This window comes from Helianthus annuus, chromosome 3 (genome assembly GCF_002127325.2).
Source record: "Helianthus annuus cultivar XRQ/B chromosome 3, HanXRQr2.0-SUNRISE, whole genome shotgun sequence".
Lineage (NCBI taxonomy): Eukaryota > Viridiplantae > Streptophyta > Magnoliopsida > Asterales > Asteraceae > Helianthus > Helianthus annuus.
The window spans coordinates 103,723,053-103,739,704 of record NC_035435.2 but is presented as its reverse complement, the minus strand read 5'-3'; the positions used below and the strand labels follow the sequence as shown (position 1 = coordinate 103,739,704).

The window sequence follows — 16,652 nt, the reverse complement described above, 5'->3', positions numbered from 1 at the left end:
GATTTCGATTTCCGCACATCTTTTTCACATCTACTTAAATCACTTGCCATATTACGTGATAAGAAGTTTTTAAGTCCATACTGGGACCAACACATTTTTAGTACTTATTATTGTAAATGTTAGAAATAAATACCCCATTTCCTACCTCATTTTTCTACTTTTCACACTTGAAGTTTTTTATTTGCGGATATGAAAAGAGGAGAGTATCACTCACAATTAGAAAGAGTGTACATTGCAAAGAGACGGTAGTTTCAAGCAAACGCATGTTTGAATACACCAACACAACCCTTGACATCGGAAGCGTCTAGTCCAGTGACACTTTACATAAGAATCCACTTGAAGTTGTTACTGTTCTTTTGGATGCATGAAGTGTTCTTAAACTTCGCCAATGAATTAAACCATATGCGTAGAGTTGCAAAACTAACAAATCTCATGTGCTTGTTCTGATTTTAAGGCAGATTCATTTGAATTCTCTTTAGATTTCAATATGGTTATAGTGTTGTTGCAATAGCTTCAATTTTATTGACATGATTTTTAGTGAGCAATATATCATCACTATAGCCTTACAAGAAACCTTCAAATTTTTGTTCATATTGTCTTGAAACTTGTTTTAATTCATAAAAGGCCTTGGACTCCACAAATATTTTATGACAAATTAAGCACAAGGAAGCAAGTAAATGACCTAAGTTTTTAGTGATCTTCTAGTTGATCATGAAAGTATGATGCTGATTGAGGATAAAGTTGACATGACTTATAACTTAAATGTTGTAATGTACAAGCATCGAATGCATTTGGAATCGAATGTATTGTTCTGGTAATTTAGCTCATCTATCATGAATCCCTTAGTTATCTTGAATTTATCAGTGCTTCAATTAAAGTTTCATGTTTTCTTGCTAATTTGATTCAACGAAACTACATGTTAAGGTTAGGCCTTTAGCTTTGCCCATCAACATTAGGTTTTTGTATTAAGTTTATACATACAAGTAGATAGTAACTATTTTTTATGTGCCATCAGATCGCCCTGCCCTGGTTTGAAGTACTACAGAAAGCCTTCTGGCTGCTCTAAGGTATGAAAATATTTCTATATATTCAACTAAATATATTGTTCTAGATGGATACAATATTGCAGAAAGTTTTAATATGCTAGGTGCCTGTTTTCTTTATAGTCAGATTATATGTGTAGAGCACAATGAGATACTAATTAAAGGATTCTCATGTGTGCGATTTAAAGAGCTAGTAGCATCTGGTTTCGCGTTTCACGTTGGTTGGTGGATGACCATGTTAAAGCACCAAACTGAGAGTGAACACATAATCAAGCAACACATTAACAGTAATTCATAGTTCATTCACATCACTTTTAACTCAACATCTGGATATTATTTATATATCAAATGCTAATGAATGATGCAACAATTCAGATTCCATTCAGGTGCTATTATTTATATATCTAATGCGACAAATAATTGCCCTTGTTTAAAATCTAAAACTAAATACCACATGCCACAAACTGGTAGGTTTGATTCTGGATGTTGATTGGCAGACGAATTGCACGTTTGCCTTCGGCTCAACTGATACGAGGATAGATGTTTGCAAGATCGGGGAAAATCATTCAGTCATAATATATCCAGGACATAAGGTTTGTAATATTTTCACAATAATGTTTACAAGGTATTTTTTTTTTTTTTTGGAATAAAGAAATTTATGATATATGCTACCCCATTATGTGAAACTGTGTTGGAAGTAGGCACGGGTTGCAGCAAGGAACAAGGCTCTGTGACTGCTTGAGGCGATGGGTGTATAGGCGTCAAAAACGGCTGGAGGCACAGGCATGAGACACGCTCTTGTACATGGGAAGATTTTGTGCATCATGGTGTTGTACATATAACATTTTGGGCTGTATATATGAGTCGTTTGTATATTAATTTATATATAGATAGTTCTTGGGCACATGATGGTAGAAACCTATTAGAAATAAAATAAAATAATAACTTGTATAAATACATTGCGCCTCATGTAGGTGATGCTTGCGCTTGTGCGGCCTCACGTTGCGGCCTGGGCCCTATTGCCTACATGCGCCACATGAAAAACCCTAAAATTGACAATCTTAATCCTTTACTTATAATTTTGAATATGCACATAGGTTGCGGCGTTTGTTGTTAATAAGATTCTAAGTGAAAAGGACAGTGATATTGTGGCACCTTCCCATTTACGCAGCGCGACATGTGTTTCCAAGGTCGTAGACTAGTATCCCAGAAAACCACCATTGCTGTGATTTTGAAAACCACCACAGTGGCACATTCTGACGTATGAAAGAAACCAACGTAGGTTGTTTATAACTGTCAAGCAGCAAGTTAACAAATGATAATATCCATCCTATTTATACCTATCGAATCGGTGCGACTAAAGGACATATCCCTTTGACTTGGGGCATAACTACCAAGTCAAACGGCACCTTATCAAGACGGTTACATACTTAAGTTTATATATACAATTATTCTAATAGGTCACATATATTATAATACACATGTAATACTAATCGTTATATCGTGTGCCAAACATTAGGCTTCCAACAAGATAGACTCCCTAGTGAGGTCATGGATGTTGATCAGTTTGGACCTAACCACGTAAATTCTTGTGTCATTTTTGTTTCATTTTTAAGTTTGTTTTTGTGCAATTCATGTTTGTGTGTTTGTGGTGCCGAGGATCATTAGCAGCTCCTGTGATAAGTTTACCGCTCACTCTGTCAAGGTTGACGACCTGCTGGCCAATGAATGTCACACCAGCTAAAAGCTAAAACGAGAGTTGGCGTGATATGACTGGTATCTTCATTGCACAGCGAAAGTATTTAATGCTAAGACTTCTAGGAAATGAACGCCCACTAAGTACTTGAATCCCCATGTTTATCCTATTCCAACCGTGCCATAATTTTGAAAATGTAACCTGAGAAAGAAATATGGGAAAAATCAACATAAAGTTAGTTGGCGAGTTCATAGTTTATTTGAAAAAGATTTGAAATAAATCTTTTTGATAACTGATTTAAAATATTGTTGAGAAAACAAAATAAATATCATTTTCTTCGGCATGTTATATGAAACTTTGTATGTGTAAAGCATTATGTTTTCAAAACTTTGTATTTGAAAAGTTTTGTGTTTGTAAAACTTGTGTAACCGTCAATGTCCGCGTATGACAATGACAACATGCCCGCATGAGCCTGTGAGTTGTATGTAGGACAATCCAGTCCTTGAGTTGTATGTAGGACAATCCAGTCCTTAAGTTGTATGTAGGACAATCTAGTCCTTAAGTTGTATGTAGGACAATCCAGTCCTTAAGTTGTATGTAGGACAATCCACTCCTTACGTTGTATGTACGACAGACAGTCTCGTTGTTCAAAAGCGGGCAGTCCCCTTATTTGTATGCAAGACAACCCAGTCCAGTCGTAACTAGGACAATCCCGTCACTAGTCTATAGCGCATGCATGTTTCATAAAACGCTTATGTTTTTGTAAAATCGGCATGTTTTGCATAAACCTTTCGTAAGCCATTTGAGCTTGTTGAAATTCATTTGCAACATGGTTTAGAATTATGAATTTTCGTTCATCGAAATATTGTGTACTTTTGCAAAACTTGCATGTCTTTGCACCCCCAGAAACAATTATAAACATGTAAAACCATAAATAGTGGGGGTTATGAACTCACCTCGATATCCTTGTGCAAAGCTAGCTTAATATGATTCCATGATCTCGTTCAAGAACGTGAACTTGCTAGCATGCAACTATAGCACTCCTATCAAGGAATAACTTATAAGTTTCTATAAAATGACATAGCTAAACTACATGTCACCGAGCTCTAGCGAATCGTTGATCATACGATCCTATGAAACTTGATTTGAAATAACCGTGTATGGTTGCTTGATCCCATTTATAGTCGGGATAAATACTGCGTCACGGAAACGCCTTAGTTTTTGAGTGATTTATAATATATATTTGTACGTAACCAGTATTTAGATGAAAACACTACGTTATAAACTCGTATAATGGATTTACGCATTTTTCCGATCAGTCGCCATATACGTTGTCGAATAATAATACGACTCGTCGTAGTGTTTCGTAAGATGTAGACATACATAGGTATATATATATATATATATATATATATGTATATATGTATATATATATGTATATATATATAAGTATATATATATATGTATATATATATGTATGTAATTGTAGATGTATATGTGTATAAACGTCGTGTAGCCGAAATAGTAATATTGTGTCTCGTGGATAATTATAAAAAATAATTATATAGTCATACGCTTGTTAGGAATGACCCGTTCGTATTACACGGATAATATTCTGTGTTATAATCTTACGGTAATGCGTCGTACTTCGTTTAGACGTTTGAAATGAATAATTTTATATTAACATTGGAAATCTTGACGTTTGAAATAAATATAAACAACTATATTTATTTTATAAGAATATTCAGATTCTCAATGTTTGAAATAAATATAAACAGCTATATTTATTTTATAAAAATATTTGAAAGTATTCGAATTATCTTGGGCACCTGATGGTAGAAACTTATTAGAAATAAAATAAAATAAAAACTTGTATAAATACATTGCGCCTCACGTACATGATGCATGCGCTTTGCATCTTGTGCCAAACATTAAGCTCCCAACAAAGATAGACTCCCAGTGCAGCCATGGATGTTGGTCAGCTTGGACGGTACCATGTAAATTCTAGTGTCCTTAATTATTTCATTTTTAAGTTAGTTTCTTCGCAATTCATGTTTGTGTGTTTGTAGTGTTGAGGATCATCAGCAGCTGCTGTGATCAGTTTACAGCCCACTCTATCAAGGTTGACAGCCTGCTGGTCAATGAAAGTCAACAGAAGCTGCTGTACGACCAGAAACTGATTACAATCAACACAAATCAGAGTTAACCAGATTCAGTCAGGTATGACCAGAAAAAGTGACTTAACATGCCATGACACCCGATCCTAACATGAGTTGCTTCCTTTGTTTCCGAACAAATTTCTGTACAAATGTATCTTCAGCTTCTGAATCAACAAGATATTAAAACAAAAGGAAGGAAAAGAACAACAACAATAATAATAATAACACATAGTGCGGCCTGATTCTTGTTGCATACTAATCAGAACATGTTGTTCACTACCTGAGCGATTGCTATCATATTCACATTAAAAACAATGAGATCAGAATTCTAGGCAGTAGATTCCTAACTGCTAGCTTTTTCAATTCAATTTACAATAAATAACTTGAGAAGATGAACTATTTACATTTTCTAGCAAATGGCTTTGTTCTGACAACTAAATCATCTCCTCCTCCATGAGACCGCAGTGCTGCTGGCATTTCATATGTATAAGATAACATCTCTACACCAAAATCTACCAACACCAACTACAAATGCATCACTTACATTAGCAGACAAGGCATTTTTCTTGCTGGAACCTGTAGGTTCAGGATTCGGACCGAAACCCGTGATTAGTGTGTGATTATGTTCAAGACGGAAGAGATTAGAGACTAATAAACAACTTTCTTGTATAAATTCGGTAGCATGACGTTACAAAGCGGTCTGATTACAAGCTAACCCGAAACATACCAAAGGAGCATACATCCGGGGAGAGACCAAGTGGTGATCTCTCCCCCAAAGTCTAAAACCTTCATCCAAGTTGCAAATGACTAAGGGTTGGTATTTATAGCCACACCCCCTTATCTTGCAAACACACACGGTCAAACGAATAACCCTTTCTTTTGACCACTTCAAACGAGTGGGTCAATACACGTTCATTTGGCTGTTTCACTAACTATTACATAATCACCATAAATAAATCTAATCTATTCGAATAGCATCAGACACGAAAACTGCACCAACAAATTCCCCCTTGTCCGTTGCTGTCGAATGCTGAAAATGTAACTGCCATCGATCTTCAGTCAAGTATTTGTTGAAGTTATCTTCTCTGTGTTAACAAATTCCCCCTTGACCGATGATCCAGGTAAGTAGTATCTTGATTTGAGTCTTCATAGCAATACCAAACCCTTGAAGCTTCTCGTATAATATTTCCCCCTCAAAGTACGCGTATTCGTGTTGGATGTTGTGCAATCTCCTCACAAGGCTAAATTGACTGATCTTCCGCTGATCTTCCAATACTCCAACCGGCATTTGATATGGTTTCCATTCTTTAAAAACTGCATCAATTCTTGATCTTGTCATAAGAACTTCATTTCATTCAAGCATACTACATTGGTAGAGTTTTCTGGTGAACTGTCTTCTATAAACCATCTTTGTGGAATCGACCAAGTAATGCACTTTGATCATCAGCATCAACACTCAGGAAGTCAGCTAGACTCAGTATATCATTTGCAAGCTCAACCAGCACGCTAACTTGAACTACATCCGGATTTCATTGTCTCGCCTTTGTGAAGTTGACCACGTAATGCACTACAGATCTTCAGCATCAGTACTCAGGATGTCAGCTTGACCAAGTACATCGTTCTGTAAAATCCCATAAAGATTCCCCAGGTCTTCAGTGAACAGCGTTTTGAAACTACTGTAGACTTTAGATACCTGTATGTTTCCGTGCAAAACCCTTCACGCTGGCTGGAGAACTAATTAAAATCCTCAAATATCTGTCTGTGCAAAACAATCCACGCAGAACCTTTGGTATCGCCAGAAAATCACAAACTCTACCACCTGTGATTGCGTTTAGAATTTTACCGAAGAAATTCCAAAACATATGAAAATGTTTATCCCCGCATTTCTTTGGTGAAATCTCTAAACCTTAACAGATTCCCTCCTCTGAGCAGAACTGTCGTCAACTATACTGAACAGATCCACTAAGCAGAATCTTTCAAATGTTCTCGGTTTTTCAAAAAATCATAAAAACGAGTTTCTTCTTTGCATATTCTAGTTTATAAGGAAAGTTCCCTAGCCCCGTAGGATCCGACTTGTATCCCCCCAAAGTTCTGCTAACACCTAATCTGAAAGCTTCCATTATTGGCATGACTCTTCGACTTTGTGAACTCGTTAGGACCGGTCTTGGCACTCTAGGTTCCTTCAATCGTTACAAATGCGAGAATATGACAAAAAAACAAAAATTCTTTGGAGCATTTACTAACACCGATAACAAAACAAGTATTCATGTGCGGAAATATACCATTTTTGGCCCATAATAGTCACGTCACCAATTTTGGCATTTGCATCGGTAACCGTGACTACCCCACGTTAAAAAAATCATTTGTTTTCATCATGCCTCATCATCCCGCGCGCTCCCGAACCTGTACGAATATGACGTTAAAGCTAAATTCAAATAATGATCCTCGAAAAATCGACCCCAATTAGTCTATCGTGAAGAAGAACGAAAGCCCAAAATAATAAATAGCGAAGACTGTTGGATGGTCCACGAAGAAACATGACAATTTTAATACCCACTAATAATAGATGAGGCCCAATAAGGAAAAGACTGTGCCCATTCTAGTCTTTCATGAAATTGAAAACAAGTGAAGACTGTTTTTCACCTGGGGGAAGAATGTTCTTTACATGGGTTGAAGAAGGTTCTTCACTTGGGTGAAGAAGGTTCTTCACTTGGGTGAAGAAGGTTCTTCACTTGGGTGAAGAAGGTTCTTCACTTGAATAAGACAAAACAATGGTTCTTCACCTAATAAGATAAAGCAGGTTCTTCACCAGTGGGTTCTTCGCGGGAATCAACGTTAGATACAAACTTGTCCACGAAGTATGTTCTTCGTGGAGGGGGTTCTTCACCATAGATTTTTCGTTGGGGTTCTTCAGCAGCAGCAGGTTCTTCAGCATAAACAACATGACGAAGGATATTCTTCAAAGGGGTTCTTCGTAGGAGGCAGGGTTTTTCGTGAGTGGGTGTTCTTCGTGGTGGATATGTTTTTCGTGAAACTGGGTTCTTCGTGGGTCCTGATGCGAAGAAAGACAGCCACCACACTCACCTCAAGAACATAGCAAACTTGATTTGATGAAAACTGTTCATCTCAGACCCATACATTCGGGTCCAAATCTGGGGTTTCTTCATGTTTACCCACTTTTACATCTTGAACAAAAATCACTGATGAAGAGCACATGTGACTTAGGAAATGGTTAGATTCACTAAGTCGTGTACCATGGCTCTGATACCAATTGTCGGTTCAGGATTCGAACCGAAACCCGTGATTAGTGTGTGATTATGTTCAAGACGGGAGAGATTAGAGACTAATAAACAACTTCCCTGTATAAATTCAGTAGCATAACGTTACAAAGCTAACCCGAAACATACCAAAGGAGCATACATCCGGGGAGAGACCAAGTGGTGATCTCTCCCCCAAAGTCTAAAACCTTCATCCAAGTTGCAAATGACTAAGGGTTGGTATTTATAGCCACACCCCCTTGTCTTGCAAACACACACGGTCAAACGAATAACCCTTTCTTTTGACTACTTCAAACGAGCGGGTCAATACACGTTCGTTTGACCATTTCACTAACTATTACATAATCAGCATAAAATAAATCTAATCTATTCGAACAACATCGGACACAAAAACTGCACCAACAGAACCACTGAGTCAAACAGGGTCGGCAGCTAATCATCATGTATCAAGTCACCATCTTGAATGGTGTCTAAGTTGTTATTCGGGCGTGTTTTTTATTTAAGTGTTCCCTGAAGTAAACAGATTGAATTTCTGCATCATTTCCATATGAAGAATCCTTAATAAAATCTGGGCACATGGCATCAGCAGTTTTAATATCCATTTTCTGTGTCCTAAAATTTAGAGACGGAGTTTCTATGTCATCTGCAGCCCACAAATGCATACCATTATCAGATGACAACACATCAGCCGCCCCCTCCCGCCGCTTAAAAGCTTCGCCCGTCGGTAAATGAAAAAAAAAAGAAAAAAAGAGTGTTACATGTATTTAAAGAGAGGCATACACCCCCCCCTAGCCAGACTTTATATGCTTATTTTTATTCATTGGGTCTTTGATTTATGTTCGATGTTGGCTAGTCACTTTTGCAGCACAACGTAGTTTGCACAGGTTTATAGTGCAGAACCGCAAAATGCACAATATACGGTATGCTAAACAACAAAACTATGAGTCTTGACTTTATCTTTTTAATTAGTTTTTAAATATTTTTTTTTCTTTTTGTATGGTTTGTTTTATATATATCATGTTCGTTTTTCATACTTTTTATTTCTTTTTATCTGTTTTGTTTAATTCCTTTACTTTTTATAGAGCTAAATTAGTTGTATATTAAAGTTTAGTTTACTTTTACATTTGGTGTTTAATGGTATATATACGTCATTAATTAAAAAAATAAGAATTAAACATATAAAGTTATTTTTTGTAATCGTGAGAACCCTTAAAAAACTAACGCACTGTAAGACAGTTAAAGGCATATACAAGCTTACTACTGTGCCAACCCCCTTGAAATTAGTTTTATCGATAATCGTGAAAACCCCTATAAAACTCACAGACTTTAAGGAAGTTAAAGGCATATTCAAGCTTACCGGTGCGCCAACCTCTTGAAGGTTATATTCATATAAAGTTTTAAATAACAAAAAAAATACAAAGACAGAATTAAACAGGATTCCATAGTCTTGTGGTCTGGATGCACTACAAGAAAACTAGGTTTTTAGTACGCGCAAAAGCGTCCTAAAATACTATTTTATAGGACCTTTCATTTAATAGGACCAACGGTAAAAGCGTTTCATGTAAAGGGGTTGTAATAAGTCCCGGAACTAAAAAAGCGTCCTAACATCTCAAATAAGATTAGGAAACCAATTTTATGGTCGCGTAATATGTCTTTGAATAACCAAAATAGTGTCCTAATAAAAACATATTAGGACACTTTTACGATGTTCTAACATGTGCTTACATATTTTTAATCTTTTGATACACTTACAAGTGTCCTTAGAAATTAATTGATAGGACCCTTATCATGTAACATTATAGTTAATTTAGTACCAAGAAAAGGGTCCTAATATACCAAATAAGATTATCAAACCAATTTTATGGTCACATAAATGTCTATCACTACAAATAAAAAGCCATTCAGTGGCATACAAAAAATGTCACAAAAACCAAAAAATGTCACAAAAACCAAAAAAGTGCCACTAAAGACCCTAGTTAGAATGAGTGGTACACAAAAGAAGTGCCACTAGAAGTCGTGTCACTAAAGCCTTTTAGTGGCACTTTTTAATCCACCACTACAAGCGTTTAGCCTTTTAGCGGCACTTTTTATCTGCCACTACAACCTTTAGTGGCAGATAATTTTTGCCACAAAAATCACATCAAATTAATGCATTTTTAGTTGTTTTTAATATTAATATTAATTAATTAAAATTATTATTTATTAACAATCTAAAACAAAAATAGAGCCATAAAATGTAGAAATCATAACATCATTAGTTCAAATAAAAGTTAGATCATCTTCGGAACATTCATACGTTTACAAACTAATGTCTAAAAAGTAGCAAACTAACTCTAATGTTTGAATAAAACTAACAAATGTTATAATAAAAACTCAAGACTTCATTGCCTTCATGAAACTCTTTTGCAATCTTTATGTGTAATGATCCCCATGTTAATTCTCTCTTAGCAATCATATTCCCACATCATATTTCTTCCTACACTTACTGGTGCGACATCAACCAACTCATTGTATTCAACCTGAAATTTTACGATTAATGTTAAACGATTAGCTCTTGTAACTATAGTTATTAAAGATGTAAGAGCAATTAATAAAAGGCAACCTAACCTCTTTTAACGTTGGTTTAAGCTATTCAACCAAAGATTGTGTGGCTTTTTCAGTACCGCTTATTAGTAGTTAAAGCAAGTAGTTGATATCTTAGAGCATAACTTCATATCTTAAAGGTTGAAACTAAAATTATAATATCTAAAATTAATCAATAATATTGCTAAGTGTATATTTAAATGATAACCCATACCGTGCCAGAGGCGTCTCTTCCACCACATCGTAAAAACAGACCATCCGAGCGTCCACTAGCTGTTGCATACCTGCATACCTGCAAAAAATACAAAATCCGCTGAAACGTCCAAACTTATATACATATATTTAGTTTGAGTTGGTATGGTATCAGTAAAACCAAAAACCAGATTCATGCAACTAAAACGACAAATTTACCACTAATTCAAGAAAAGGAACCAAGGTATTAAAAGTTGTGCAATCTATACAATTATAATACATAAAATTTTAAGTTTCATTTACATTGTAGCAGAAGGTTTGTCACCATCTGGATTTAACCTCTCATGCATATGATTTTTTAAGTAGTATCCAAACCCCAAGCAAAGCAACGAACAATACTTTCTTTCCTACAAAAAAAAAATTATGCTATTAATAGTGATAGAAACTGGAAAATTTAAGAACAAATTTAATAGAACAATGAAAAGAAATTAGTGATTCTAATCAGGGGCGTAGTCAAAATTTTTTTTCCTACGGGTTCGGAAATTTTCCAGACTTAAAGGATTCTACGGGTTTGATGGCGAAATTTCTACAAGCGCGATGTCAGAATACACCTATATATAATCAAACCAGTGTTTTATCTTAGTTGGTTTCCAAAGCCCTTGGTTGATTCATCTTTTCCATGGCCGAAGTTGCATTCCTCCATGAGACTCTGGCGTTCAGCGTTCCACCACCAATTAAAAGCCCTAGTTTTGCTAAAGTTCCCCAAGGCTCCAAGTGCTTCGTTCCCGCAGCGCCGTTCCTCAAAGATTGTTTGGCGTTAAGAACCAACTTTGGCACCAAATTAAAATCCGACATAAAATAGCCACGCATCACTATGGGCAGAAACCAAAGACATATGTGACACTTATCATACACGAACAAACCTGCGTAAAACTCAACAATAAACAGACTTACGTATGTCAAGTACTAGAAGATGTTACTCAATTACAGATTGTTAGCGTTAGCATCAGGACAATTGAGTTAAAAACAAGCTGAACACACAAAAACAGATTTCATAAGGTCAAATCTACAAAGTGGCTTCATTAATTAGCAACTACTTAAAATCAAAGACCAAATAATATTCATATTCATTAATGAAATTAAAAAAATATATATATAAAATGCAGAGCCACCTGTGAGTTATAGTTTTAACAAACCGTGAAATAGAACTTATAAATCGTGCAAGTGGTGAAATTCCATAAACATAGCCAGCCGACTTGGTTTGATTTGTGTACTAGTATCTTTACCTCCACATGTAAAAAGGTAACTAACTTTCACATACTTCTAAAACGGGTTAAACTTTCAAAAACTTAATTCAAGGCAATTTGATCCAGCTACTAGCTACTACTGAACAAAATGATCACCTAGCCGACAATTTTGACAAGATACACTTTTTTCTTTTCTGATGTAAAGCTAATCTATCGCTGGCATGGTGCATGAAAACCGGTTAACTTTGAAGATTGCCATTAAAAATATTTTGAAAGTTTAAGTGCCTCTGTGAATGCATATAAAGTGTGTTACCCAAAACAGATATAAGGACACATATACTAGTAATTAGCCTCAAATAGTACAAGCCTAACATTAATACAAGTGAATCTTGAAGAAAGTACGTATATACCGCTGATGAAAAAAAGATTTGTAGGCATAGGGTGAAAGCAAGTCCCAATTTGCTCAAAACTAGGGGCTTTATGGTCAAATAAACAAGACGTTAAGAACTTCCTATACATAGTTTAAAACTACATTGAAGAAACAAAATACAATCTTGTAAACATATACACTAAACTGATGTTTAAATGAATTTATTAATAACTAGAAAACCCCCACCTTCAAGAATAACCATGGAAGACGATTGGAGAATCATCATTGAAAACCACCGTCGACAATCATCACCATTACGGTTCCTCTTGCTCATCTTCGTCCATAGCGTTTGTGTAGAGGAAGGAGATTGGTGATGAAACGATATTGGAGAGGTGGGGCGATTTAGGGTTAAGAGTGAGAGAGAGGCGCCGATGTTGAGATCTATGAATTTGGGACAAAAATTTGGGTAAGGGGAGTGAGAATTATTTTTTGTTTGGGGGAAACGAGATCTTGGGAGGGAAATAATTTCATTTTAGGGGGAAAACAAAATTAATTGGGCTTTTTTTTTAACGATGACTGTTTTGTATTAGACTACACACTCTCTAAATTGGAGAGCCTCGTTGTCTTACTCCGACCAGACTATGTTGTCTTAACCGGGTCTACGCTGACTTCAGAGTTTGGCTTAGGTGTTCCCCCAGGAAACCATACTGGCGGCTGTCACTTGACAGTCGTTGTGCCACCACAAGAGCATAACTCTCTGGCGTAACATACGGTGGGTTGGGGTTACGGTTGTGTTCAGATTAACCCCCACACATTTGTGTCGTGTTCAGTTCATGTGTCATACACGATTTTTGGGTTGAGGTTGTGTATTGGTTTCTATAAAATTATCGGGTTCTAGTCAGGTTATTATTTGCACAAATGATGTTAATATATTTTGTTGCATAGAGGCACGTTCATTTAAGAATCATGTTGAGAATTGTGTGATCCACATAAGAACACATATACATAGTGCTTCATGAAAATAGTAACAAAAATTAAAAAATGTGTATATATTTTGTATTAAACTTCTATTGATGCAAGTATTATATTTATGACAAGGGCTGCCCTTAAGTTCATTAGGGTCTTTCGTGCGTGTTACTCTTGTTCACCCTCATGGCGAGATCATATCATTACAGCCCAATATACCATTCTCCTCCAAGACGTAAACGTTACACTAGGTATGTTCAATTAATGAAAATCCGGATGTGACAATTTTGACCCTTCTATCGATTCAGGTTATATTTAATCTTGAATTTGTTAAATAGAAAGGTTTTCTAAAAAGAAACTTAGGGCATGTTTGCCTAAGCTTATTTTACCTAAAAAGGACTTTTGGTGAAAAAAGACTTATTGACTTATGACTTTTTATTAAGTGTTTGGATTAGTTTATAGGATGGGAAAAACCAATAAGTCAATAAGTTGCTTTTTAAAAAGTGTTTGGCTTAGTTTATTGATGCAAAATGATTAAAAGCTAATAAGTCAATAAGTTTGTTCAAAACGTCATAACATCCTAAGTTCTCAAAAATTACTTTTTCTCCTATACAAAAAGTCATTTTGAAAAGTTCTTTTAGATTTACTAAACACAAAATTTCCTTATTAACTTTTTAAAAAAACTAATAAGTCAATAAGTTGGTTCAAAAAGCTTAGCCAAACATGCCCTTAGAAGAGTTGTTGTAAGCAAACACACTTAACTTTCCACTTATAAGTAGTGGTTAGACCATGCGTAGTCGTTGGGGTGAATAATGCCACCCTAGGTCGTTTCGCGCCATGTGGCAGCGCAGTTAGCAATGGGGCATTATTGGGCATTCTTACAAAAGGGGTGTAGTGGGGATGTGTGGCATTATGTTAACTGAGATGTAATATAATTAAGTAAAACAAAAACCATAAAAAATCTTATTAGAAAAAAAATAGGAAGATGGAAGGTGACTGAACAAAGAAAGGGGGGCAGGGCGTGTTTTAAATCACGCTGGAGAGGTTTTTTTCAAAAATAACGCCCAAGGGGAACCAGCGTTATTGGGCGTGATTGGTGGCAAATTTTAAAAAATCTACGCCCACGCCCACTACGAATGAACTTAGTATTCCAAAATTTCCCGGGGGGTGGGGAACCGGCGTTATTGGGCGTGATTGGTGGCAAATTTTGAATAAATGATTTTTAAAACCTATTTATTCTACCCTTCTTTTACTATTCCATATTAAAATATTTTAGTAAATGTTCAAAATTAAAAGTCCCTCTCAAGTTGATGTAAATGTTCAAAATTGAAAATTCCCTCTCTAAGTTAAATCGATTTCGAGTCATAATTTTATCAATCTTTGGACTTATTACTTCCCCTCCTTCCCAAAATTCCCTCCAAAATAAGTCGTTTTCCCACTAACCCAAAATTTCCTCCAAACTTATTTGTAAAATTTGTCTCTTTTTCAAAACTTATTAATATTTCCCCTCATGCTTTCACCACTCGTGTCTTCATGACTTCATCATCGTTAGCTTTGATCATTGATCCTAAGCTTTTGAATATGTATAAGTTGATTAGGTTGGAACTTTATAATTAAATTTAAATATGTGAAAATACAAATACAAAAACGGTCTTCTTAGCCCAATGGTTCCTATTTACGCATCTCTCCCAAAATAGTCGGGACAAATACAATTTTTTAATTACCAATAACTCATCCTTTATTTTCAAATTTTAGGTATTCCTACATTAATCCTATCATTTATTTTGTTATAAAAAGAAATATAGTTTACAAATATCACATATCACCAACACAATAATTGAAGTTTTCTTATACTATTTACAACTCAAATCTTTCTTTACTATTCTTTTCGTTTTCATTGAATTACACAACCTTTTAAAAAAAGAGTTGCATCAGATTTTTAACAATGCAACCATTATAACAAAAGTTTTACAAATTTCAATAAAATTTGCAACTTTTTAAGAAAATGTCGCAATTTGTAGTAAAATTCGTAGCTTTTAAGTAAAAAGGTTGCATTTTCAATAAAAGTTTGCAACCTTTTATGGAAATGGTTGCATTAGATCTTATAATGTAATCCATATATCGAACGAAGTTGCATTAGAGTCAAATGCAACACAATTGAAAAGAGTTGCATCTAAAAAGTTGCATCAGCCTTATTTTCTAGTAGTGACCACCACTACCGGCCACCACCACCGCCGGCCACCACTCACCACCACCACCAGCCACCACTACTCACCACCACCCTACCACAACCACCACTCACCACCACCACTCACCGACCACCACCACCGGCCACCACCACTACTCACCACCACCACCACTCACGGGTCAATAACCCAGTGTTATTATAAAACTCTCGCGAATAAACGTCCTATAAAACTTATGTTTTACGACTCAAATATCAAGTGTCCTATTACTGTGTATTATAATAACACCATAATGATTAAGCGTCCTATAAAGGTTAAATTTATAAGACCCAAGTGTTAAGTGTCTTTTTAAGTTATATTATAATAAAACTCTAGCGAATAAGCGTCCTATAAAACTAATGTTTTATGACTCAAATATCAAGTGTCCTATTACGGAGTATTATAATAACACGATAATGATTAAGCGTCCTATAAAGTTTAAAGTTATAAGACCCAAATGTCAAGTGTACTATTAAGTTAAGTTTTAATATGACTTCGACTGGAAAGGGTCCTATAACACTGAACATTTATGACTTAACTACAACGTGTCCTATTAAGTTATGTTATAATAGGATCTTAAATGATTAAGTGTCCTAATACAGTACCACATAATGGGACACTAACAATTAAATGTCCTATAAAGTACATTATTAGGATCTACGTTTTAAGTGTCCTATTAAATTATATGATAATAGGACCCTAAAAAATCATCCATCCTATTAAATAGTTTTTTAGGACACCGGTTTAGTAGAGTATATTATAAAAGGACCCCAAAAGTTCATTAGTCCTATTAAATAGTTTTTTAGGACCCTCTTTTACAAGCGTCCCACAAAAAAGGTCCTAAAAAGCCATTTTTGTTGTAGTGATGTCTAGTGGCAAGGTGATTGGCCACA

General features: G+C 35.5%; 1 long non-coding RNA gene across 2 annotated transcripts; it reads right to left on the bottom strand.

The window, feature by feature from the left end:
• Positions 1-10,461: 10,461 nt before the first annotated feature.
• Positions 10,462-13,058, bottom strand: LOC110927898. Of its 2 annotated transcripts, none has more exons than XR_004889951.1 (5): positions 12,815-13,058; positions 11,255-11,874; positions 10,974-11,051; positions 10,784-10,892; positions 10,462-10,695 (listed from the first exon to the last, which is right to left on the bottom strand). It is a non-coding gene; the product is annotated as an uncharacterized LOC110927898 (long non-coding RNA). The 2 variants fall into 2 exon arrangements; XR_002585987.2 differs by having other exon boundaries at positions 11,255-11,358.
• Between the last annotated feature and the right edge of the window lie 3,594 nt (positions 13,059-16,652).